The sequence below is a fragment of the Rattus norvegicus genome, chromosome 16, assembly GCF_021556685.1.
Source record: "Rattus norvegicus strain SHRSP/BbbUtx chromosome 16, alternate assembly SHRSP_T2T, whole genome shotgun sequence".
In the NCBI taxonomy this organism is placed as follows: Eukaryota; Metazoa; Chordata; class Mammalia; order Rodentia; family Muridae; genus Rattus; species Rattus norvegicus.
Window position 1 is genome coordinate 42,165,201 of NC_141549.1, and position 26,830 is coordinate 42,192,030.

Sequence of the window (26,830 nt, forward strand, 5' to 3'; positions counted from 1 at the left end):
TACATATGATACCAGAAACACAAAAGCTGTATGTATGCATGTTCTTTTGCTTCTTTTTTAAAATTTTTTTATTTCATTTATATTAGTACACTGCAACTGTCTTCAGACACACGAGACGAAGACATTGAATTCCATTACAGATGGTTGTGAGCCACCATGTGGGTGCTGGGAATTGAACTCAGGACCTCTGGAAGAGCAGTCAGTGCTCTTAACCACTGAGCCATCTCTCCAGCCTGTTCTTTTGCTTCTTGTATTGACAAAATACCTGACACAGTTGATCTGAAGAGAGATGACTTTATGTTAGCTCATGGTTATTCAGTCCATAATATGTGAAAGTATCAGGACCCTGAAGTGATCTATTAGCAGATGCGATCATAAGCAAAGAACAATAAAAAGGGGGTGCTCACCTGGCTTCCTAATTTATGACCTGTTTTTATTCACCAAACATTACAGCACTTCTATGTGTAGGATAAGTATTCTATCATGAGTTAATGCTATCTAGAAATACCATCATATCCATAACTAAACATGAGTCTTCTAGGCCATTCCAAATCTATTCAAGGATTCAATAAAGATTAGTTACCATATTGCTTAGTTTGATCATTCGCTTATTGTGTTTGAGTATTTGGTGGTATACTACAATTTCTGTGCAGCATCTTATTGTAAATATCATAATTATTTTTAAGAAGAATTATTTTTAAGAATATTATTTATATTCTAACAGTGGAGTCCTTGCTTAGTTTCTAAATTTTACATTTTTCTAAGCTCTAAAATGCTGCGACAATTATGATTATAAATACGTCAAGTGACAGCAAGTCATATTTGCCCATTGTTTCATATTTTTCTTGTATATTCTGATTGAGAAATATTTGAACATATGAGGAGAAAACATGGATACTTTTTTTGACAAAAGTTTGGTGGTGTATAGTAACAGTAAGGGGCTTTTGGATAACGTCAGTAACTTCATCCATTTTAATGTGCTGAATGCTGCCCCATGTGATGAGAGCTGCTGTGTGGATACATCTCAGAGGAATAATGTAACTCTTGTGAGGCTTTCTGTCCATACCTACAAGTGTTGGCTCACAGGGGAGAAAAGTTTCCTACATTCTTAGAGGTAAAAGCAGTGCCAAATCGTATACAAATCTTGGTAGACTAGATGCCTAGAACAAATGAAACTCAAGACGGATGACCAAAATGTGAATGCTTCACTCCTTCTTTAAAAGGAGAACAAGAATACCCTTGGCAGGGAATAGAGAGGCAAAGATTAAAACAGAGACTGAAGGAACACCCATTCAGAGCCTGCCCCACATGTGGCCCATACATATACAGCCACCCAATTGGACTAGATGGATGAAGCAAAGAAGTGCAGGCAGACAGGAGCCGGATGTAGATCACTCCTGAGAGACACAGCCAGAATACAGCAAACACAGAGGCGAATGCCAGCAGCAAACCACTGAACTGAGAATAGGACCCCCGTTGAAGGAATCAGAGAAAGAACTGGAAAGCTTGAAGGGGCTCGAGACCCCATATGTACAACAATGCCAAGCAATCAGAGCTTCCAGGGACTAAGCCACTACCTAAAGACTATACATGGACTGACCCTGGACTCTGACCTCATAGGTAGCAATGAATATCCTAGTAAGAGCACCAGTGGAAGGGGAAGCCCTGGGTCCTGCTAAGACTGAACCCCCAGTGAACTAGACTGTTGGGGGGAGGGCGGCAATGGGGGGAGGAAGGGGAGGGGGGAGGGGGATGTTTGCCCGGAAACCGGGAAAGGGAATAACACTCGAAATGTATATAAGAAATACTCAAGTTAATAAAATATATATATATATAATAATAACAACAGGAAAAAAAACAAATCTTGGTAGATACTAGTCTAATTTTATAATGGTCAGAAAATACTATTTTATGACTACATTTGGGAACTGTTTAACTAAAACTGTAACTAAGTTTACAGAAGTCTATGCATTTATATGACCAATATACCCATTTGAAACCTATGTGAAGTGTTTGGTATACTCAATTTCATGTCCTATCTGTCTTTTTAGGTCCTAGTGATCTATGGGACTAGAGAAATGAATGAAAATACTAGGAAGTTTGAGAACACAATTACCTGTTTAAAGAATCGTGCTCCAAAGAGCAAAGCTCTGTGCTACTATCTATCTATTTTTGGTGTTGTTACTTCATCTCAAATACAGATAAAGTACCAAAACATTAGTCTCATGAACTGATTTAAATATATTTCAAAAATTAGCCTTATTAACTGGTTTAAATACATATTACAAAATGAATTTCTGAAATAATACACTGAAAGTAGTAAAGTTTCTTAGCAGTCATCAGTTAGCATCATTAAAGTCCAGGTATTTGTAGCAAATTATACCAGCTCACTGTCTGGAATGGAGATGAGTTCCCGAATATGAAATTGGATATCTTTATTCCTTTCACCTTCAGATTCCTGATGTCTTCACTTGATGATATTTGTCTAATTGTTTGAGGAAATATTTAGGTTCTATGGCAAGATAAACTGAAGTGACTTTAGTGTCTGAGAGGATATATGTAACATATTTGAGTCTCTGATCATTGACTATTTTTCCAAAACACATTTTCCAGTACTCCCAAAATCTCCGTTTTCTTGTATTAGAGCAGCCTTATTCTTCATGTAAGGAAACAACAACAGTTGAGAGATTCTATCACCTGCACCAATTTGCATCTCCCTTTCAACATGTCTTTGCTATCCCCACATATTATATCTGGATACACAATAAATGCTTGAGAAGGTGTCTAAGCATAACCAATAATCCTGTCTGATTTCTGACTGGGAATGGTTAACTGTATCACCAGGGTCCATTCTTGTAGCATAGAGTATGATTCACCAGATTTTCTGTTTTCTAAAATCAGAATATATTTTTTGAAAGAAATTTCTAGATTTTTAATTTTATAGTCATTTTATTATATTTTCTTATTTTGAACTTTTTTTGGGAGGGGCTCTCTTTCTATATACCTGCGTGTTTTCAGGAAGCCTCTGTTACTACCCCAACTCTAAAATGCAGATTTATTTCTGGCAACTAGGGTAGCCTAGACACAGGGCATTCTTAGAATTGTGAATTCTGTATTCTTCTCTCAAAAGATAAACTCCTACATCTTTGCTTTCTTCAATACAACCAGGCATTTACAGTACACATCAGTGAACAAAGGTCAAGAGGAATATGGGTTGCCATTCTGTAGTCACATTAGCTAATACCTTCCATATATCTATCTTTCTCAGTTCCCAGATTCAGGACTGAGGACAGTGGGGATTGAACTCATTATTCATACCAAACACAAGTCTCAAAAGAAGGGAGAAAGGCAGGTAGTGGAAGGACTTTCAGCCTCTACAAAATCATTTACTTCAATGGCTTCATAATCTGGAGACAGTACATTTGGCAGCATCTGTGGCTTTCTTTGCTTCTTTGTTCTGCATATTGTGGATCCATGATGTAATGCCAGCTACCTTCACAGCCATAGGAATGGAAAGAAACACAATGCAGTGATTTTATTTTACAAGTTGACTTTATTGCTCATTCAATTATGCATTTGACCCAGACAGGATCACTGTACTTGAACAAGAGAAGATTGAGCGTGGAGTCAGAAGTTGCCTGGGTCTCTTGAAAAGTCCAATAAATCTCTTCTTTGGAGAACTGGATGACCTTCATTCCTTGAGAAGGAAATGGTTTCAGAGTTCTGCCAATTGTTGGTATCTGAGCTTGGGCAACAGTGAGTAAGTTCTTTCAACCTTAATGTCATAGGAAGACAATGCCTCCCTATATGGGGTATAGTGGGGACAAAGCAAAGCAAAGGATAGTGTTCCGTGCAACCTTTGCTGGACTCTAAAGAGAGTCCTTTTAGAGTTTCTTTCTATGTCCAGTGTTTGTTTGCTTGTTTTCTTTTCTACCTGCTCAGACTGAGATGTTTATACGCACAATGAAGTTTCCCATCTATGTCTAAAGCTTTACCTGTCAATTGGGATGTTTTGGCTATGAATGGACCAATAGTTCAGAAGAATTAAGAACCCTGAAAAACAAATGTCCCCTAATGATGAGAGGAAGATGATTGCGATTGGGCAGGACTGTGGGAGATCTGCTTCTTCTGTTTGCTAGTCCAGTGTAAGGATAGTATGCAGAGTCCAGGGAATGGTGAAATAGCAAGTGCCACTGTGGTCCAGAAGAGAAGGGCTTTGGTGATAATGAAGCCATGAACCTGAAGTCTCTCAAGCCCAAATCACCCCAGGTAGTGGTAATCTCAGAAACAATGACTCAAAACTTCATGGAAAATCCTTCAGACTCTTCAGGTAAAGAAAGTAAAAATTGGCAAGTATAAAGAGGCAAATTATCACCCTTTCCTTTTAGATACATTCGTTCACAAGTATAACTCCAGATCTTCCATCAGAAGAGCAGTTTCTCCATGTCTTGAAATTTTGTTAACCATAAAATTTGTTTCTGTGGATGAACAAAACTGAGCACAAATGCTGATGTATCCATTTAGATCCAAGGCTGCAAAGTCTTCAATCCTTTCCTTGACTAGACAACAGCAAATCAGTCCAGGATAATCATATGTTTTTGTGCTTCCTATATATTCAGGTAATATTAATCTCTTCTCAGAACTCTGATGGGGTTGAAGACTAGTTTTAATTTCATAGACAAACTTTAGTTATTTAACATTAAGATGATCTAGATTTAAAAGGATGGTTTTTAGATGGTACAAATTAAAAACAAAACGTAATTCAGATATAAAAGTATTAATTCTTAGCTAAGACACATGATAAAATAGTATAACTACATAGAATTCTATGTCTAGGAGAATACTATATCTAAATAGACAAAATTGATAGGCTAGAAGTTATGAGTACATATCATACCTTCTAATTTATATAATTATTATAATTATACTCAATTTATATTTGAGAAAAAAAGACCCTTTTAACTTGAAGAAAACCGGCAAATGTGGGTTTCGTCTAATGCTGCCTATACTATGTTAATTTGGGTCCCCCAAAATACACAAAAATTGAGGAATGCATTGTTAGCAACAGGATCCACTTGAGTGATTAATTGGGTACTGCTATATCCTGTTGTATCGCCGTGTGTATTTACTAAAATCTGAATTCCAGATGTCAACTACAGTGTGAAAAAATCAGTTTACAATTTTGCATAGCTTAGAAGTTCACCATTCATTAGAGAGTCATTTCCAAATTAGTCAGTACCAGAATCTTGTGGGAAATTAATTAAGATTTCAGGTATTTATCTTCTAGATTCAGTTACTGTCATGCTGGGTGTTGAGTACATGGAGAAGGAAGGGCATCCTCACCAGCTGCTGAGAAGCTACTGTACATGCAAATGGTTTGCTTACAGTTCCAGAACTGTTGACACCTGAATAGAAGCCATGAGCTAGGAAATCTCCCCCTGAGTAAAAAAATTCCATTTCAGTTTTTCAACTTTAAAGGAGATATTTTCCTAGACTTTTGTCTACTTGACACATGCTGGAGTTTCCTGAAAGAAAGGAACCACAATTGAGAAAATGCCTCCATAAGATCCAGCTGTAAGCCATTTTCTGAAGGAGCTATTGATGGGGGAGTGTCCAAACCATCCTGGATGGTGCCATCCCTGGGCTGCTGGTCCTGGGTTCTAAAAGAAAGCAGACTGTGCAAATCACAAGGAGCAAGTCAGTAAACAGCACCCCTCTGTGGTTTCTGCATCAGCTACTGCCTCCAGGTTCTTGCCCTATTTGAAGTCTTGTCCTGACTTCCTTAGATGATGAATAGCAATAAGGAAACAGAAGCAAAATAAACCCTTTCCTCTTGGTCTTGCTTTTGGTGACGGTGTTTTGTTGTAGCAGTAAAAGCAGGAAGACTGAACAACACTGTCTGAGTGACTTACAACAACACTTGAAATTGAACTTTGTAGCATTTTCAGGTTCAGGAACAGGTGTACTTCACCAACACTTTAGGCCTTTGCTTGGCAAGTTTTTTGGAAACTGTGAGCTGTGGAGAGCATGGGAGGCAACACTTGAGACAAAGGACACCACACAAGGGTCTACTTTGTCTCAGGACCACAGTTGGTCTAATCCAGGCACTGAAAAGTTCTTGCAAGATGTATGTTGAACAGGGGAATGCAAAGGAAGAATCCTACCAAGCAGTTCTGGACTTATGACTCTCAGTCTCAGAATGAGAATTCTCTCTGTCTCTCTGTCTCTCTGTCTCTCTGTCTCTGTCTCTCTGTCTCTCTCTGTCTGTCTGTCTCTCTCTCTCTCTCTCTGTCTCTCTCTCTCTCTCTATCTCTGTCTCCCCCCCTCTCCCCTGCATGTGTGTGTATGCACGTATGGCTTTCTCTCTCTCTCATTGTATTTGATTCTTGTGTCTCTCTGAGTCTGTCTGTATCTGTCTGTCTCAGCCTCTATATCTCTCTCCCCTGCCTCCCCTGCCTCCCCTGCCTCCCCTGCCTCCCCTGTGTGTGTGTGTGTGTGTATGTGTGTGTATGTGTGTGAAGCCCTAATGGGACAAGCTAATAACTAGCTGGTGATCCTTCTTGAGATGGCCTGCCTTGGATTATTATATAATCTCTGACTGTTTCACCCTTATTAAGCAAGGGATTCATTTTAGGAAAGATTCTGGTTATTAAAATGCATTCCTCTCATCATTAAATACATATAACAATCATTAGGTAATAGAACACCCCTTTGGAGCATATTTCTGCACATCTACAAAGATGTACTGTCTTGTAGTGATGCTATATAGACAAATAGATGACTTCTTACGTCTTAATGATGATCCTGTAAGAATTTCTAAAATTGTATCAGTGATTATTAAAGTCTTTTATAGTGGGACTTTTATTAAGTCTTTTTCTGATAGTGAAAACTGTGCCAATCTCCCAAGTGTCACCAGTTAATTGCTCTTAGATGGTAACCAGACATTCTCCTACTAAGAGCATATCCCAAGAGGTTATAAAACAATTACCAAAGGTCACTAAAAAATAATTTATTATAGGTGCTAGGACAGAGGATAAAATATTGACTGGGTTTATCTATACAAATCTTCACTAATTACTTAGTTATGGTTTTAAATCTTCAGTGAACGTGTGGAGCTGAGACAGGTTGTGTTTGTTTAGCCAGATAATTACTCCTAGTGGATATGCAGGTAAACATTCTGTGTTTTAAACCTCTGTTTCAATTTATCATTTGATTTTTTTTGTGTGAACTTGTGATGTACTTTGTAACATGGGATCAGGTATTCGGAAAGATGTTTACATGCTGAGGACAAAGAGAAGAGTCAGAAGTAATCTGTGAAGAACCAAGCTGAGAGAGGAACTGAGCTAAGGAGAAATTTTTAGGCAGAAATGAACTCAAGAAGAACTTAGAAGTATAGGCACAGCATTGGGAGAAAAGGAATTGAGAGTAAGAGCGTTACTGGGACATCAGAGCAGGAAGAGAGAGCAAGATTAGAAGGAGAATGCCGAGTGGAATAAGAGAGACTATAGGTAATGTAAGAGATCAATGTTTAGAATGCAGAGGAAAGGCGAAAAAGAAGAAGCTGAAGGGAGAAGAGGGAGCAGGAAGGCTTCTTCTTAGCATGGGAAAGAACAGGCCATTTCTTTTTTTTTATCTTTGTTAACTTGAGTATTTCTTATTTACATTTCGAGTGTTATTCCCTTTCCGGGTTTCCAGACCAACATCCCCCTAGCCCCTCCCCTTCCCCGTCTATATGGGTGTTCCCCTCCCCATCCTCCCCCCATTACTGCCCTCCCCACAACAATCACGTTCACTGGGGGTTCAGTCTTGGCAGGACCCAGGGCTTCCCCTTCCACTGGTGCTCTTACTAGGCTATTCAGTGCTACCTATGAGGTTGGAGTCCAGGGTCAGTCCATGTATAGCCTTTGGTAGTGGCTTAGTCCCTGGAAGCTCTGGTTGCTTGGCATTGTTGTTCATATAGGGTCTCGAGCCCCTTCAAGCTCTTCCAGTCCTTTCTCTGATTCCTTCAACGGGGGTCCCATTCTCAGTTCCGTGGTTTGCTGCTGGCCTTCGCCTATGTATTTGCTGTATTCCGGTTGTGTCTCTCAGGAGAGAACTACATCCGGTTCCTGTCGGCCTGCACTTCTTTGCTTCATCCATCTTATCTAATTGGGTGGAACAGGCCATTTCTTAAGAACAAGGCAGACTTAGTATTATTAACAGGAAGAAGCCATTTTTCTTACAAACTTGGATTTAATTCATTTAGCCTTAAAAGGGTAGAATCTTTTTCTTTCTCTATGCAATAAAGATTGGAGCTCACTTTTTATCCAGAATGAGTGAGGTCCTTCTTCACCAGTGCTTGGTCTTTTGCTGCATATGTATATGTGAGTATGGATGTGTGTGTAAATATGTAACTCTGAGAATGTATGCATATGTGTTTGTTGTGTGAGGATATAATTGAGGCAATGCATGCAAGCTGAGCCCAACTGATTTGAGTGAAAATGTATAAAGTTTATTGCTCCACACTTCTCCCTAGCCTGACAAGCAAGAGGCCTCCAGACAAAAGGGAAAAGGCTCTAGCAATTCATCCTTTACTTTGTCTTCTGCTGTTTTAGAATGAGGTGCTAAGTGCCAGAGACTGCACTTTCTGGTCTCAGAGGAACACAGAAGGGAGGTCAGCTACAGTAGCATAGAAATAGAGATAAGTAAAGTTTTTATTATTATACAGCAACCCTAATTTATCTCAAAAGATAAGGTCTTACCCTCACCCCCCCTCTGCCAATGCTCTTCCCCCTGGGCTGCCTCAAAAAGAGCCAACAAGAAAGAAGACCCCCACTGAGGCTGGGCCCCAGCATCTCTCTCCCTCATTAGCACTATGGGCTTCTTTTTCTCTGGGAGCAGTATCTGGCAGGGATGTGTAGGCTGCTATGAGGAACTACCTCAGGGTGGGTGTTATCATTCAGCACAGGACAGCACATGTTGATGTGTGTGCATTCTGCCTAAGAAGCAGCACAGGCCCAGTTCAAGTTGACAGCTCAACATCATGGGGGTACAGTACCCTGTCTTCTAAGGCTGGCCCTAACCATTGCACACTCCCTTCCCTAGGGAGCTGTCTGGCCTACTGCAAACAATTCTCAAGGGTGTCAAGCAAGAACTTCAGTTCTACCCTGGAGCCTCTCAAATGTAAGATGATAACACAATTTAGCAGCTGTCTTTGAATTAGTGAGGTTCCTATCGACATAAAAAGAACAGAGTGGGTCAGGAACATAGATGTTTGCTTAACTCTCTGGCACTTCAGGTGGAAGCCAGGGTAAGTGCTGGACACTAATTGCATCTCTCAACCTTCAAGAATAATTTCCTGAACTTAGAAGCATGTTTGACAGGGAGGATATTCTAGGGAGTTCATGGTACATATTTCAGATTAAATATTTCAACAAATCTTGAATAATAATCTGTTAATATTGACACTGAAAAGCCTGTCACTCTACTCTGCTGCTCCAGCTGCTCTTGTTCCAGGCACTCCCTCTCTAGCCTCTCTCCTTCTAATTATTCTCTATCAAATGATTTCCTCTCCATTCTTTCCCTCTCCAGCTTCTCCTTCCCTGCTGTTCTTGATGTTGCTTTCTCCGAATTTCCAACTCTTCTGGGGACTGGCCATTTTGAACTTGAGCACGTAGCAGTGAATTTTTTCTAGGCAATGTTGGCATTGCTTCCTGTGAATTTAACACTTCTAAGGCATGTGTTATGGCCCTTGTGAAGGTATTGGCATCCTCTTTGCTGCCAAAGATGAGATCACACACCCATCTAGCATCCCACCATTGATGGAAAGGCTATGTAGCTTGATTGTACTTCAGCCCTTTAGGAATGGCACAGTTTATCACCACCTGATGGTTTTTAATCTTTCTGCCCACTACTCTGAAAATGATATATATGTACTCTGCTGAACGCAGTTGAGCCACCAACTGGCACCCATTTCTTATTGGCATTGTCTTAATCCATCACAGCAGCTCTTGCCTGGCAGATTCTCTGTTCACTCATGGTGCCAGTAGTGCTGAGGCTTCCTCAGAGCAGGAGACCCTGAGCAAAGGGTCTCTCATTTTCTATTTTCCCAAACGAGCAATAAATCTGTCTTGATTCCCATGCAAAGCAAATTGTGTGGGCCTAGGGTGTGACTTCTCAAAGGTGGTAATGAGACATGGAACAGCAGAGTCTCTATCTTTTGTATCCCAGACAATTACTATGTAACCAAAGATGACCTAGAACTCCTGATTCTCCTACTTCTGAGATAGTTGTTGAGATTATAGTCATGTATAACCACTGGACAATTTCATGCTTTCTTCCCTTGGAGTTGAAGTGAATAAGAGTAGAAGTAATATTTTCCATCTCTTATCCTTTTAATAAGACTAAGCCTGCCTTGCTATTGAGAAATGACCTGTTCTGTCCCATGGTAAGGAGAAACCTGGCTGCTCCTTCTGCTCTCTCCAGCTTCTTTTTTCCTCTGCATTCTGTACATTGCTCTCTTATGTTACCTAAGTTATTCCCCTCTGCATTTCTTCTCATCCCAGATCTTTTCAGCTCAGTTCTCCTTAGCTCAAACCTGACTCTTCAGCTCAGTCCCTCTCCAGCTCAGTCCTTCTACTTTCTCTCATTCCAGATCAGTCCTTCTCTCTCAGTCCTTCTGTGTGTCTTCTCTTTGTCCTCAGCACTTAAACATCTTTCAGAATACATGATCACGTGTTACAAAATTCATCATTAGTTCATATGAAAGATAAATAAATTGAATAGAAATAGAAGTTTACAACTGAGAATCTTTGCATGACTGTCCATCAGGAGTAATTATCTGGCTAACCACTCATCACCAATGTCAGCTCTACAGTTCACTGAAGGTCTAAGACCATAGTTGTTAGTGAAGTTATGTATAGATAAACCCAGTCAATATCTTATCCTATGTCCTTGCACCTGTAATAAATTGTTCTCTATTTATGACTCTTGATAATTGTTTTACAACTTCTTGGAATGTGTTCTGAGTAGGAGAACTGGTTATTATCTGAGAGCAATTAACTGGTGACACCTGGGAGGCTGGCAGAGTTCTCACTGCAGTTTTAATTATCAGAAAGAGACTTAATAGCTGTCCCAGTATAAAAGAACTTAATAATCATTGATATAATTTTAGGAATTCTTATAGGATAATCATTAAAACTAAAGAAGTCATCTATTTGTCGATATAACATCACTACAAGACAGTACATCTTCGTAGGTCTGCAGAGATCTGCTCCAAAGGGATGTGCTATTACTAAATGACTGCTATATATGTCTAATAATAACAACAGGAAAAGCATTTTAATAGCAGTAATCTTTCCCAAAATAAATCCCTTACAGCCTTGTTTAATAAGGGCGAGCCAGTTGCAGATTATATAATAATCCGAGGCTGGCCATCTCAGGATGATCACCTGCTAGTTATTAGCTTGTCTTGTTATGGTTCCTGACACTAAACAGTGGCCATGCAGCTAATCTGAGTTCTGCTCATGGGCAATACTCTATTATGTTCACAGACTTATGTGTTTGTGGAACCAGATAGTTGTCTTTGCACATTCTCTACAAGATATCTTGAGCTACTCAGTGGAGCCAATTTCCTATTTGTGGAAAGCCTCAAGCCTCCTAGACCTCAGCTTCCTGAACAACCCTGGGAGCTACTTCTCTCTGTTACCTAGCACCCGCTTCTGGGTTTTTTGACTCTTCAGCTACAGCTGCCCCTTCAGAGCACACTTGGCCTCCCTTTGTCTCTGGTGTGCCATAGTGATGTCTCCCAGGGCTGGGTATGTCTGAATGCTTGGTTTGTGACTTCATCTGGATATGGAGATAGCTCCTGACTGTATTGCCAAACCTGGCCTCCCATTCCTAGACTCAGGAGACTCTCCTGCCTCAGCCTCCCAAGTTCTGTGCTGATATGTGAGTGCCATCATGTTTGTTAGAAAATAGGTTTGATCAAATACAGTGATGGTCCTTTCTACTGCCAACAATGGGGATACCATAATTCTGAGTTTCCAGGCATCTAGGCCTATGTATAACACTGGGGGTCTCCATGAAGACAATGTCACTTTGTTCATGGCTGTGTTGAAAAAAGTAAAACCAAGCATCATGTAAACTTCTCAGAGGTTATAAACAATACTGCCAGACTTAGGTCATTCAGTGATAAGGTACTTACCTGACATGGTGAAGGTTCAAGTTCCCTGCCATCACATGATGGACCAGAAGATCTCTCTAAGTCGAGGCTTTCTCTCTAACTCCCAAGGAATCAATATGAAAAAATGTATAAAGCACAGAGTCCAATTGGCCTCCTTGAGTTGCAGGCAAGAGGGTGCCACTACCATACACAAGTATGTGCTTTAGCGATGGGAGAGAAAGAGAAGTGGAGAGGTTTGTATACTGTGGGGAGGGGCTGAACTGGAGATGCAATGGTAGTGAGGACCTGGCTGATGTGAATGGCCTGTGCTAGCGCCTGAAGCCATGTTGATATATGAGGGCCCACCTATCATGGGATGGGGGTTGAGGACCTACTCTGCTGGGTGTCCTGCAACTTCTACAAGTGTGATATCATTGCAAGCATGGTTCTGTTGCTCATAACAGCCAAGTCTGGTTCTTACATAGCCTGGCTGTGAAGATTTCTATAGTCTGTGCGGCAGCCTCAGACCATGTTATTCTGTAGGCACTGCTGCTACCTGTGACCATGATGGTATCTCGATCTGTGCTGTTACCAGGGGCAATGTCTGAGTCCTGCTGCAGTCAGGGTGTGAGTAGATATCCATGGCCCCTGATAACACCAAAAGACATGTGGATGTCCATGATCTGTGCTGCTGCCTGAAACCATGTTGATGTCAGTGGGCTGTCTTGACCCGGAGGGGCATATTGATGTGAGGCTAAATTGATGTCCATGATCCAGTCTACCTCCAAGGGTCTTGTCTGGTTCTATGGTCCTAGAGCAGCTGGGTTTATGCCAGGAAACATATGAAAGCCCATGACCTATTCTCTTTCTCTCTGTAAAGAGCAAGGAATCTACTTTTTCTGTGGTAATGATGTTTGATGACGCTCTGTTGAGAGGGAAGGACATAGAAGACTTCTGTGGCATTCTCTTTCTCCATGCCAACCACTTTCCAAAAAAGGGATAACATCCTAAACTGGAAGCCATCATACAACTCTAAGAAAGGGTGAGAAGGATGTTGAGGTTGGCTCTGCAGAAATTGATGGCTTCTGGAAGAAGAGAGGAAGGGGATTGACTCAGTTCTACTTAAGGTACTGACCAGTAACAGTCTGCCTGTGCTCAAGTGAATGTATGGATCACAAAAAGTAGACATTTTTTGTTGAGAGGAGAGCATCACAAGAGGAAGCAGACATAGAAGGACTGGGAAATGATTGTTATTGTGTGCATCATGTGAAATTATCAAAAAATCAATTATATGCATCTATCATTTATCTATATGTCTATATTCTATTCCTCTCTGTCTACTCTTTTACTTAAGGGAGAAAGATCTGATCTTTGGCAAAAGAGTACTGTACGCAGAGTCTCACTGAATACAAGGAATGAGGATGAGACTAGAAACAAGATTCAAGTGGATGTGTGTTCTGTTTTCTCTGCCCCATCTGTATGCAGAGCAGCCCCCTTTTCTGGTTGTTCATGGCATAACTCTGTAATCCTTTACCCACCTAAAACACTACAATTGGCCCATTAGGAAACCTTACTGACTGTGCTCTAAAGCCATCTTCAAAAATTATCCAGTTCTATCACCCTTCATGGCTGGAGAGTAACACAATTACTTCTCACCTGGCTTTGCTTACTTTTTATTATTTAAATTGCTTTTCAAACATGATATATTTTGACCATGTTTTTCCTCTCTGTCAATTCCTTCTGGTTCTTCTCTACCTCCCTACCCACTCACCTTTATGTTCTTTCTTTCTCTTTAAACACACATGTAAATAAAATGGAAAAAAGAAAACACACACAGACACACAAAAATGTAAGTTAAAATAAACAAAACAGAAATAAGACAAGGATGCTAAAAGAAATCAAATTGAAACCAAAAAGTCTACAAAAATACCCACTGTGTTAGTTTTGTGTTGTTCCACTACTCTAGGGAACAGGACCTGCCATGAAGACGGCTTAATATAATTACCTGAGCTTACTTCTTTGTTCCTTGTTATCTGTTGTTTCAATTCAGAATTTTTCTACTTCTCTACAGGACCTGTCCAATTAATTACATATTATTGTCAAGTGCTTTAGCCATGTCCAGCCCTTCCTTGAGTTAGCTGTAGCATGTGACTCTTTTGTTCTTTTGTCCTTGAAACAGTACCTCCTTTTGTAGAACTCTGTTTCTTTGCCTGTTTTCTTCTTCTCTAATAGTTCTTCCTTGTGAAACTGCTTATCTGGTCCTTCATCATCTTGGCAGCATCTGTACATTGTGCTTTGAATTTTAGTCATCCTGTCTCTTTTCTCTATTATCCTTCTATATTTGTTTTTAAGGGTATGAAATGTCAAGATTTTATTGTCTTCATAACAAAATTAGCTAAGAACTGGATCACGTGGCCCTTTCTGTTCTTCTCACCTCCCACTTTAAATGCATGCATCCCTTAATAGCCGGCATCCTCTTAGATCTGCAGTTGGGCTCAACACACTCCAGTCTCAGCACAATCTTCTTTGTAGGTTTAGACTTTTTGTGGAAAATGGGCTTAGTCTGCCCACCATAGCCACTCTGTTTCCTGTCATAAGGCTACTTTCCCTGAGCATACAAAGAATTCTTGCCCTTCTCTTACTGTGTCCCCTTGTGGGGTTGTTGTTTCCCATATTCCTTGCAGAATGTCCAGTTGCTCTTAGGAACATTTAATGTGTTTGCAGGAGAGCTATCAGCTCAGAAAGAAAGAGGCTACAGCAGCAATGGAACATTTTTATTATCTTTTTTGAGTATTACCTTCCATTAATATTTACATGACTTTAAGAATAGTGTGCTGTCTCTAGCCAGAACTCAGCTATATATAACTTATCAAATTGTTGGTTATAGAATCCTCAAAATTCATCTCCGCCATTCTTTGATATGGCATGAATGAACATAGATTATCATGTAATTATTGATCAAGGTAACTCATAAAAATGAAAGTTGTCCTCCACCAGCTCAAACAAGGAGAAAATTTCATTCTTAACTGTTCTGCGTACCTTCCACATTCCATACAAATACCTTTATAGAACTAAATATTGGTTGTAAGGCTTATATATTACAGACTAAAGCACTAAGCATGCAGCCCTGAAAAGATTCACCTTCAGAGATGTGGAAATGACCTGTGGTTGTAGCTTCCTGTCTGATCCTGTCTCAACTGTTGCTGTTTCCAGAGACTTTCTTGGCCAGCAAGCTTCAGAACGGGTTGCTTATCCATGCTGACTTCAGTTCATCCTGCCTTTCAGATGGTTTCCGTCAGGATTTCAGTAAAACCCTGAACTTTCTCAATATATAAAAACTGAGCAACAAATAATGCCAGCTAACTTTATAATGGCTTAGCCATTTTTCCAATGACCTTTTGTGTTTCCTAAAATGAATTCTTTATCTCAAATCACCAGGAAACAATCATAAGAAGACCTTTGTCCCATCTCCTTCAGTTGGGGTGGATAGTTTTGTTCATTTTATGAATTATACAGATGTTTTCACTTTTAGTTATAATTTTAATATAATTACAATTTTAGACAGGGAGGAGTCTAAATAGAGTGCTTAGACTTGGGGATTTCTATCTTTCCTTTCCTCTTCTCTATTCTTTTTTATTTAAAGAGAAGGGCGTTGAAAATAAAAAAGGGAGTAATAGTAGAAGAAATTACACATCCATTATTGAATTTACTCTTAAAACATTTTACAGCCGTAATCTTACATTGGAAGAAGTTCATATTTTGGTACACAATTGAAGTTATATTTTTCTTAAATTAGTACAGAATTTATACAGTGATACAGATTTAACATTTTCATTGGTATTTTGTAGGCTGATACAAAATTTGAATTAATTTTGTTACTCTTAGATAGGTATTTAGCCTATACAAGTCATTTAAGTGTAACAGTTTTAATCCTAGTCCTGTTAATAGCTGCTGTTACAAACTGTTTAGGATAAACAATCAACCTCATGGTCATATTAGATTCTCATTTAGTTAATTATAATAACTTGTTTTTCAAGGTTATTTAAGCAGTAAATACTTAAAAACAATCAGTGTTTAACAATTCAGCATGCTATGTGTAGATAGATCAAAAGCATCAGAGATCAACAGAACATGGCATTTAAGGTTATTTCATTATTAAAACATCCTGTGAGTATAATTTTCATAATTGTAGTTGTATTCAATTTATATCTGAGAGGAAAGGAGGTTTGTTCTTGCTGTCTATTGTAATGCTGTGTCTTGGCCCCAATACCTGGATATTGCATGAAGACCTATGATCCTGCCCCCAAGTTATTTCTGATTGATAAATAAGGATGTGAACAGCTGATAGCTGGGCAGGAGAGACATAGGTGGGGTTTAGGTTCCCCAGGCGTAGGGTCCAAGGAGACCCATGAGGAGAAGAAGGTGGTGCATGAGGGGGAAGAAGCTCTTGTCAAGGTTAGGTGATCGATAATTACATGGCTGTGAGTGCTGGCAAATTAGAGTGAAAAGCCACTCAGATGAAAACACAGCAAATATATGTAATAATTTGGCATTATCAAAGGGACAAACTGTGTGTTTCTTTTCTCAGCAAGCAAAAGGTTCAACGTTGAGTTAGAAACTAGGATCAAGAATTTCTCCAACAATCTGACTTCGGAGTGGTGACATTAAAGGTATGCTCCCCCATGAAACTTCATTAAAGAAGAATGGTAGCTAACAATCACAGAAGGAATGTGTAATTAGCAAAGCATCCTTTGCAACTCGATAAAATAGTTGACTGAGACCAAGATTATCAATAGAGGCTGAAGCATGAGATGACAGGTTGTTGGTGAGAACATAAGGTTGGTAAAAGCATTGTCAACTTACAGCCAACATAGAGAAAAAAAATTTTTTTCTATTTTATTAAGGAAAAACATCTGGCTGTTACCATTGATCCAGTTAATTGCAATTGTAGTGAGGACCCTATCCATTCCACTATGATAGGATATTAATTGTGGAGTACTCTGCCTGACATTTTTCTGACAATGTAGAGATGTAAACAATAGTGATATTGTCCTGTGGTCCCAAGGTTGAGCAGAGGTACTTGGGCCAGTGGCTGCAGATGTCCCATTAGTAAATAAAAATCTTAGTTTTGTTTTTGAGTTAAGTAGAATACTTTTTGCCTGACCTGTTAAGTTACAAATACATAAGATTCATGGACTTAATTATTTGTAATAACAGAGTCAGATACATATTTTGGCTTATGGATAATATTTAAAAATTACTTAGCCATTATATGTAGGAATAGAAGGAATTTGGCAACCCCTATCAGTAGGGTAATCCCTGTATTGGAATTAAGCATGTTGGATGATATTCATGCTTGTTTTTCATTTCATCATTTATTTATATGTTGAAGCTCTCACACTAGATCTTTACAAGCTGGTGCACACTGACCAACTATTTCTCCCTCACAGCTATAACCACACATTCCAAGACAGTATAAATATGTGGCTGAACTAACATTATTACACACCACCATTGTGTCGAGTACATAATAAAACAAATAATCAAGCATCCAATTATTGATTACAATACTGAAACAGCATATCAAATATCTGTGCTGGGTTCAATAGCAGATTCCACTCTTTTTTCTTTGTAAGAGATTGAGAAGAGGAAGAAAACCATAACCGCAAACACGTTGGAAAACTTCTGATATGTATGGAAAATGCAAGAATTTCAGAAATTTTGATTAAGAAGTAGTTAGCTACAACAATGTATCTTTAAGTCTTAAAAATAATTACTAAATTAAAGAGCAAACTCTGCTTGTTCTCCATGAGACAAAGGCAACATATGACTACAAATATTAAATAGTCTCCTCTAGTTTCCTTTTTAGACCCTCCCTGTTAGGTTGTGTTTCTGAATGCCAACATTAAATTAAGTATAGTGCTTATTGTGTGGAGACATTATTGAAGTTATATGCTTCTGCAACAAAGTTGATTTTCAAATGGAGGTTTCCCAAACCTCACAGAATAAGACAGAGAGACACATTATATAATCACCACAAGACTTAGTTAAAAAAAATATAATGATGGCAAAGCAACCCCACATATTCTGGTGTAAGTGTGGTAGATATAAACATAGAGAGAGCAAGCAGATAACAAGAGAAGCCCTGTGGTATTTGAAATGACTGAAGGAATACACCATAGAAGGTCTAGAGTGTTCTTAGTTCTTGGAGTTTTGGTTCTTTATTCAAATATTGTGCTGGGTATTTTGGTACCTGATCCTTCTTAATTCCTTATAGACTAATCATATTCTGGCACAGGAGTACATTTAATGAAATTAGTCAATTGGTACAAATAATGAGCACATTTTAAATGCTGACCAGTGAAAATCTTTCACTAAATGTCCAAACAGGTTTATCAGATCCCAAATATAGAGGTTGCAATTCTGTCAAGCTTGTAGCCTGATGAGCTGTTTTTTAATATTTCTGTGGATATTCAGTAGATTTACTGGGTAAGCAAATGTGCTGACACATTGAGTAATTATGCATCACAAATCAGTTCACATTTGAAGTTCCTCTTCCAAGGCAATGGCATCAGGCACCCCAGTTTTATTGAATACAACAGCTGTTTCTGTGACTGTTGGCATCCTTCAAGGGGAGCTGCATTTTACGATGGAAGTTCTGAAGATGTAAAAGCTGCTTGCTGTTAAAAGCTCTGCTATTGTCTTATGAATTGTACTACATCTTCATATTTCATTCCACATTTAATTAATGGTAGGGCAGGAAGCACTGGAGCTCTGCCACGGCCTGTGATATAATGGACAGCAATGCAGCAACCAGGTCCTTCACAAAGCTAATTCTTCTCACTTAACCAGTCATCAACAATCTGGTTGGATGGTGTTGCACTGTCATCAAAAGGCCAGTCAAGAACACGAATGCCTTTTTCTCCACAAGAGTAGTGCCATAAGTTGCTTCAGGACCTGCTAGGGGTGCAGCTAGCTAAGAGCTCTGTCTGTAGCTCCTGAAAGTCAGCTGTATCTATCTTTTCATATGTGCATATAGAGAAACATACAACATTCTAGGGGTAGGGTTGGAATTCTGACGTTGAATTTATAAAGGAGAATAGGAAAGAGGGAGAGTGAGGGCGATTTTATTTGAACATCTGTCTTTCTGGGGGAAAATTATCAGGTTTGCTAAGTCAGTTTTGAAGAGTACTGATTTCTTCTTCTGTTTGCAACTTTTTTGAAATGTCTAAGGTAGAGGTACATAAGGGTTGAACTTTAGGAGAGGAGTTGTTTAGCTTCAGGTTTGAGTGTTCCAAAAATAAAGTCTATTGTAATAGCTTGTAATAGTCATCCATTTTGCCAGGTCACCTGTAGGATGGGGGCAGGGCATGCTAGAGGGATGTGGTCGAGTCGAGGAGCTGGGCAGAGCCATGCTGAAAGCAGGAGGCTAGTACCATGCGAGAGGGAAGAAGGGATGCCACAAGGTGCACATCAGAGTCTAGATGACTGGCTCCCTTCTCTGTCCTTCCTCCTGGCCTCTGAGAGTGAACTGCCTGTAATGGCGCTGGAGAGGCCTAGGTTTGGTGTCTTGAGTCATTGTAGAAGCTGAACTACCCCCGGGCTGGCAAGTTGAGGCTCAGCACTGAGCCATTGTGTAACCTGTGACCTCTGGTTCCCCCTCCATCACAGCTGGGCTGCACTGGCTCTGCCACCTCCACTCTGTGGTTCGCTGACCTATAAGTCCACTGCCCTGCCCCTGAGTCATGCAGCTGGCTTTGCATGTGTCACTCGTTCCTCCAGTGCCTCCAGTGCAGGCGGTGCATCCCAGGCCATTCATTCCCTCTGCATTCATGCATCTGCTTCTCCAGCTTTTGTGGATCACTGCCGGGGCATTCTAGTCCCTGGGAAGAGCAGCCCAAATGAAACACAGCAAATATAATTAATAATTTGGCATTATTGATAGAAAAGTAGATTCTAGTAACAAAGAGGGTAGGTACCAGTCTAGCTTCTGTAATATTTAAGGCTTAGAGTGAGTATAAAGTCTGTGGGTTTCTTTAAACAGGGAGCTAAAGGTTCAAAGGTGGGTTAGAATCTCGGGTTGGGATTAAGAATTTCTCCAACAATCTGACCTTGGAGTGCCGACATTAAAGGTGTGCTCCACCATGAAAGTTCATTAAAGAAGAATGGTAGCCAACAAACGCAGAAGGAATGTGTAATTAGAAAAGCCTCCTTTGCAACTCAATAAAATAGTTGATTGAGACCAAGATTCATAATTCATTCCACCTTCAATTAATGCTAGGGCAAGAAGCCCTGGAACTCTGCAAATGCCTGAGACTCAATGGACAGTAATACAGTAACCAGGTTCTTCATGAAACTTAATCTTCACAAGAATTAACTAGTCATCAACAGTCTGGTTGAATGGTGGTACACCATCACCAAATAGCCAGTCAAGAACACGAATGCAAGTAGTATCATAAGTTGCTTCACATATTCTTACTATTGGGGTAATGCCATACTTCTTAACTTCCTCTATACATTTCTTTAAGGTTACATTGGTTGGATTGTGTGTAATAAGAAATCTCATATTCTCGTATGTGACTTCCACAGGAACAGGGCGCTTCATTCAAGCCATGCAAATTTAGTTCTAAAGAAACATGCAATAGGATTATGAAAGAATTAAAAAAAATGAATACAGAAAAGATTCCAAACAAACAAACAAAATAAAACCAAAGAACAACCTGAAGTGTACTTCAATATTCAATATGATGCACTTGAAAATCTGAGTGGTTGAGGACATGAAATCAATGTATTTGTCCATTGGCATGAAATATGTGGTATAGTGAGTGGTGGACAGAATGTATTCTATGACTAATTTTTGTGTTACAATGATTTTATGAACTGTGTTGGAACATGTGCATCTTTTCAGTCTCAAAAATGAACTTTTATCATTTTTCTGAGTGGACATAATTGCTGTGTTTAGACAATGTGTTTCTTTCTTTAAAAAAAATACTAAGGCATTCCCCCAAACTTCAGGTTCTTTTTCCCCCCCTACTGTGGCATTTCGGTACATGTTTTGCATGGGGTGCAGCTAGCTAGAAGCTCTGTCTGTAGCTCCTGAAATTAAGCTGTATCTATCTTTTCAGATGTGCGTCTAGAGAAACATGCAACTTTCTAGGTGTAGTGATGGAATTCTGATGTTGAATTTATAGAGGAGAGTGAGAAAGAATGAGAGCGAGAAAGAAGGAGAGCCAGAGCAATTTTATCTGAACATCCCCTGTCTTTCTGGGAGAAAATTGTCAGATTTGGAAAGTCAGTTTTGAAAAGAGTACTGATTTCTTCTTGTGTTTGCAAATCTTTTCAAATGTCTAAGGTAGAGGAATGAAAGTGTTGAACTTTGGGAGAGGAGTTGTTTAGCTTCGTGTTTGAGTGTTCCAACAATAAAGACTATTGTAATAGTTTGTAATAGTCTTCCAGTTTGCCAGGTCACAGGTAGGATGGGGGTAAGGTGTGCCAGAGAGGCATGGCTGAGTCGAGGAGTGGGCGGAGCCGTCCTGGAGAGGCCAGGCTGGTACCGCTCCTGAGGGAACATGGGATGCAGGGTGGTGCAGCTCGGAGATCTGCAGACTGGCTCCCTTCGGCGGCCGAGGAGAGCGCACTGGGTGGCGGTGGCACCAGGGAGACACAGGTATGTTGTCTTGAGGCAGCACGGAAGGTGAGCGAATCCCAGGCTTGTGGTTTGGGGAATGGCGCCCAGCCTGGAGGTCTAGCCGTTCTTGCATCTCAGGCACAGAATAGTGTAACTGGTGATCTCTGGTTCCCCCTCTGCCGGGACCTGGCCACCCAGGCTCTGCCACCTGCACTCAGTGGTTTGTTGACCAATATGCCCATGACCCGGCCTCTGAGTCCCACTGCTGGCTTTGCCTATGTCACTTCTTCCAGCGCATCCAGTGCCTGTGAATCCTTGGCCCTTCATTCCCTGCCTCTTCAGGCATATGCAACTCTAGCTTTTGCAGTCAGGGCAGAGGCGCCCCGAGCTGCAATTCCCCAGATTCCTCTTGCCGCTCAACCCTGGTTCACAGGCTACTCCAAACTTTTAAAAAATTGTTCTTCCTTCCTTCCTTCCTTCCTTCCTTCCTTCCTTCCTTCCTTCCTTCCTTCCTTCCTTCCTTCCTTCCTTCCTTCCTTCCTGTCTTTCTGTCTTTCTGTCTTCCTTTCTGTCTTTTTGTTTGTTTTGTCTTTGTTTTTGTTGGAAGCTGCGTTTTTCAGTGATGCCCTGGCTTTCCCTGAGTGGCCTATAGATCAGTGTACTTTCAAAGTCACGTGATCTGCCTTCCTACCTCTGTCTCCAGAGTGCTGGGATTAAAGGTGTTTTAACATTGTTTGTCTTCTCACAACATTTTTTATTGATGTCGTAACATAAAATAGAATTCGTTTTTATATTTGGTGTTTTGAGTGAAATTTTGTTGCCTACCAAAATATATTTAACTTTCTAAGTAGTTTCTCTGTATGTCTAGAATAAAATAAAAATGAATGCTGAGATTGAGAAAGGTACCAGAGCGATGTTCTACTGGAAATGCGATTGTGGTGACGAGAGAGCTTACTGGAGCTTCTTGTTTCCAGACAGGAAAACCCCAGAAGATCTCAGGGAAGTCTGTTTCTTGTAGTGTTCAGGAAGGAGAGGTGTGTTATTATCTTTAGTGTGATGTTTTCTACCATTTTGTACAAGGATTTTTTTCCTACATGTTGCATTTTGGTTCTTAAGTTGTAGCGGATTTTTACTTAGCATTTGTCCTTGGCAAATGGCTTCTTGTAATTCCTTTTATATCTCAGCCTTAAATTTAAGTCATAGGATTGTAAGCCTTGTGCCTGACACTTAAAACTGAACATGAAACACTGTTGCCTTTTTAACATTTGTTCCAATATTTAATAATAATTACTATATATGGACTGTGCTCCAGGACTCTTTGCTAACTGGTTTCCCATTCAATATTCCAAGGCAGTATTTAAGTTTGGCATACTCAGAAAGGAACAGATTTGTAGAAATAACAATACTTGGTGGGGGTCACATGGCATAAAAGGAACCAGGATTTTTACTTCCCTTTGATTCATGACCCCGGTCATAACTCTTTTGTAAGCTACATTGTAAAAGGACAAAGTTTTGCATTTTGGCCATATATTTGAAAGTGTGTGTTCCTCCAAATTAGTGGCAGTATTTTATTATTTTCGCCTAAGAGGATGTTTTCTGATTCCTGGCAGCTGTAGTGACTGGTGTTTGCAGGATGGTAGGAGTTGAACTCCCAGCCTCATGATCACAGGGCAAGTTCTTTTGACCTAGGAACCATCTGTCTATTTGCCAGAGCTGTAGTTTATAAAGAGGTTAATATAGATTTAAACATGGACACTAAGAGAGGAGAAACAAACATGCAAGCATGACAGGCATGAGAGAAGGGGAGGCAGATGTGGGGAAGTGAGTTGTGTAAACCAAAGACTGAAGTGACCTGGGGCCAAGAACAGATGATTTGAAAAACCTTTAATTAATGAATTAGTGTATTCTATGTGCATATGTCTCTATGTGTTATTGTGCGTATATGGAGGTCAGAGGACAATGAGTGGGGAGGTCGTCCTCTTAATACATGGGTTCTATGATAGAACTTTGATCCCCATGGTTGATGACAAGTTGCCCCTTTCAAAAATTACATTTATTATTTTTGTGTGGGGGGAGGCAGGTGTTGTATGTGTGGATGTTGTAGACATTATTTAATCCCAACCCAGGGTTTCTCCCCTGCCTCTGACCACTTAGTTCCCAGGTAAAAGACACCCACAAGCTTCATATTTACATTAAGCCTTAATCAGCACAGGAGCTGGGCAGATATGGATCCTCTGTCTGTTATGTCTGTTTCCCAGCCAATAATCCCACTATGTAATTTGTTGTGTTTCGTCTGGGCTGCTCTTAACTCCAATTAGCTAACCCACCTGACCCATGGCGACTTCTTCCTCCCTTCACCTTCTTTCCCACTTGTGGTTCTTCTCTGATGCCGGAAGTCCTGGGATGCTAAACCCTGCCTGTGCGTCTTCTGCCCAGCTGTCGACTGTTGGCATCTTTATTCACCTATCAGAAATAATTTGGGGACACAAGTTTACCTAGTATCACTTGGGGTCTACATGTGGACTCTCTTGTCTCTGGGTCAATCAGGCCTTGGGGGTCTGCAGTCAGCATTACTATACATAGCAACAGACCAAACCTCAAAGCATGGAGGTCAGGGGCATCTGGTAAGAGTCAAGTTTCTGTGTAGGTCTCAGGTATTGAACAGATTACATCAGGCTTGGCCACACAAGAACCTTTACCCATTGAGCTATCTTACTGGCTCATGAAAAACCTTTTACAGGCTAGGTTGGTCCGGTGGCTCTGCATATGTGAGCTTGCATGTGTGGAGGCCAGAGGACAACCTTGGGTGTTTCTCTTCAGGTGCTCTCCACCATTTTATAAAGCAGGATTTTTCATTGGCTTGGAATAGGACAGGTTGGTTTGGCTGGCTGGCTAGGGAGGATATGGAGTCTCTGTCTCTCCAGCACAAGTGTGTGCCACAAAATCAGGTTTCTTTATTGTTGTTGTTATTTTAATTAGTGTCTTGAGTTAGAACTGAAGTTTATCATCTGAGTTTCTGGCTCCATGGCTTTCCATGTGTGCAGGAGAGGACAAAAATGTCTGTGATTGATCTGTGTATTGTATGATTGTACTTGAGTCTAGCATAAAAGTGAACCAGAATATTCCTTTCTGGTTTAGTCTTGTTTGATCACACTCAAGGTTTAAGAGGAACTTCTTGAAGGGTTAAATTATTCTCTAAGTTATAGGATTCTTACATCTGAGATTCCTAAGAATGTACTTCATTTCATTTTTCTCTTTCTGGTACAGTCTGCATTATGAAGCTGAAATGTAGAATAAATTACTAATACTAAAATTATTCAGTGTTCTTAAGTTAATTAGGGCACAGGCCAAGCTATTGGAAAAGACTGGATACAATGCAAATACTGAGATTTTTCTCTTGCCTGTGCTGACCCAACGGTAGGCAGCTAAATCCACAGAAGGCAGCATTTTTCTGGCTATTCAGGGCCACCGGTTCCTCTGTCTGCTTAGCCATTCTCTAGGTATTAGAGTTGATACTATTTTACTCTACTATAGAGAAATGGTTTGAGGCAACTGTTCCTAGCTTGCCAGCTGCAGGGCACCCTAGGATGGTTTGGTCACTCCCAGCATACTGAGATACTGAGGAGGCCCACTTCCTTAAGCAGAGGATTCTGGTGCTCTGTGTGCCAAGTAAGCTGAAAACCTGAGGACACGGCCTTCATGATCATGAGAAAGTAACTTTGTAGCTTAATTAGACAGCAGCCATCTAACAGATTGAAGAGTTGGATTGCTGACAGATTTGTCAGTCTGCAAGGAGGTTTAGGTCACTTTGATCCAAAATATGCTATTGCTAGGGAAAAAGCAGCTGGTGAGAACTAGAAACAGTGGGAAACTTTTACCCTGCTTTGCCTTTAAAAGAAGTTGAAACTGAGTAAACTGTGCATTTGCTGACTTGGCCTTGTACCCCCCCCACCCTCTGTGTCCAGGTTAATGTGAACCTCACTTGGGACCTCAATGCACTAGACTATAGTGGTGAACTAATTAAACTGCTCTGACTCCATAGTGCAGTTGTGGCACCTGTCCAAGAGTTCTCTGAATTTGCTAATGAAACACACACACACACACACACACACACACACACACACACACACCAGCTAATTTTGATACTCCTCAAGTAAGCTCACTGGCTGGACATTTCTAACCCTCCTGACACCTAGCATACATGTCCCTCTGTTATCCCAGGAGGGATCTATGTTTAAATCTGTGTTTTATCTTTGCTGCCCTGTTATGTTCTGGGAAAACCCCCATTTCCCCAGTAGGGTCCTGATCCCTTCCATCTACATTGTAGGCTGCTTTGTCTCCTGTAGGTCTTAAATCTGTTCCTTCTAACTCTGGATCATGTTGATTCTCTTCATTCTCCCCTCTCCCAATCCCTTGCCCTGTCTTTCTGTCTTTCTACACAGACACTGCCTATATGGCAACTCTTTCTTATCATTTGAAGCCCTCAGGGAGCCTCAGGTCTGGAAGTGTGGATTTTTTGGTGAGCCAAAAATAAAACAATTCCCAACACCAGATGTCAACACTTTACACATACATTCTTGATATTGAATTAAGCAACTTTCTTTAAGAATATAGGAATTTGATCCTCAGTACTAGGGAGATTAAACATAAAGACAAAAATGGCAGACATTTTGCCTGTGCTCTGTTCATATGTTGCTGGCTAGAACTTAGTCACATGCATACTCTTGATTTGAGTGGCACCTAGGAAATGTAATTCATAGTTGCAAACTCTGTACTCTACTAAAGATGTAGGAAATGTGAAGGTAAAATAGAAAATAACAGTATAGACTCTCAAAATTCTCTTAGGCCTGTGGGTTTGTACTCCATTTATTTAAGCATTCCTGAGTGCTCCATATTCTCTTAGTGGCCAGTCTCTGATCCATGCTTTTATCTTTCAGCCATTAAATACAGCATTTAAAACTGTGGTGAAGTGGTAAAATGCTTAACATAAAAATGTAACATTTTGATGATCCTTTTTTATTTTTTGTTTTATGTGTAAAGGTGTTTTGCTTGCTTGTATG

At 40.2% G+C, this 26,830-nt stretch overlaps 1 protein-coding gene and 1 pseudogene; one reads left to right on the forward strand and one right to left on the reverse strand.

Moving 5' to 3' along the window:
• The window catches only part of Erich1 (glutamate-rich 1), a gene marked incomplete at its 5' end in the record, with an annotated part of 52,793,804 nt that overhangs the window by 11,294,641 nt on the left and 41,472,333 nt on the right, over positions 1–26,830 (forward strand).
• Positions 18,729–20,756, reverse strand: Ptp4a1-ps3 (protein tyrosine phosphatase 4A1, pseudogene 3; annotated as a pseudogene).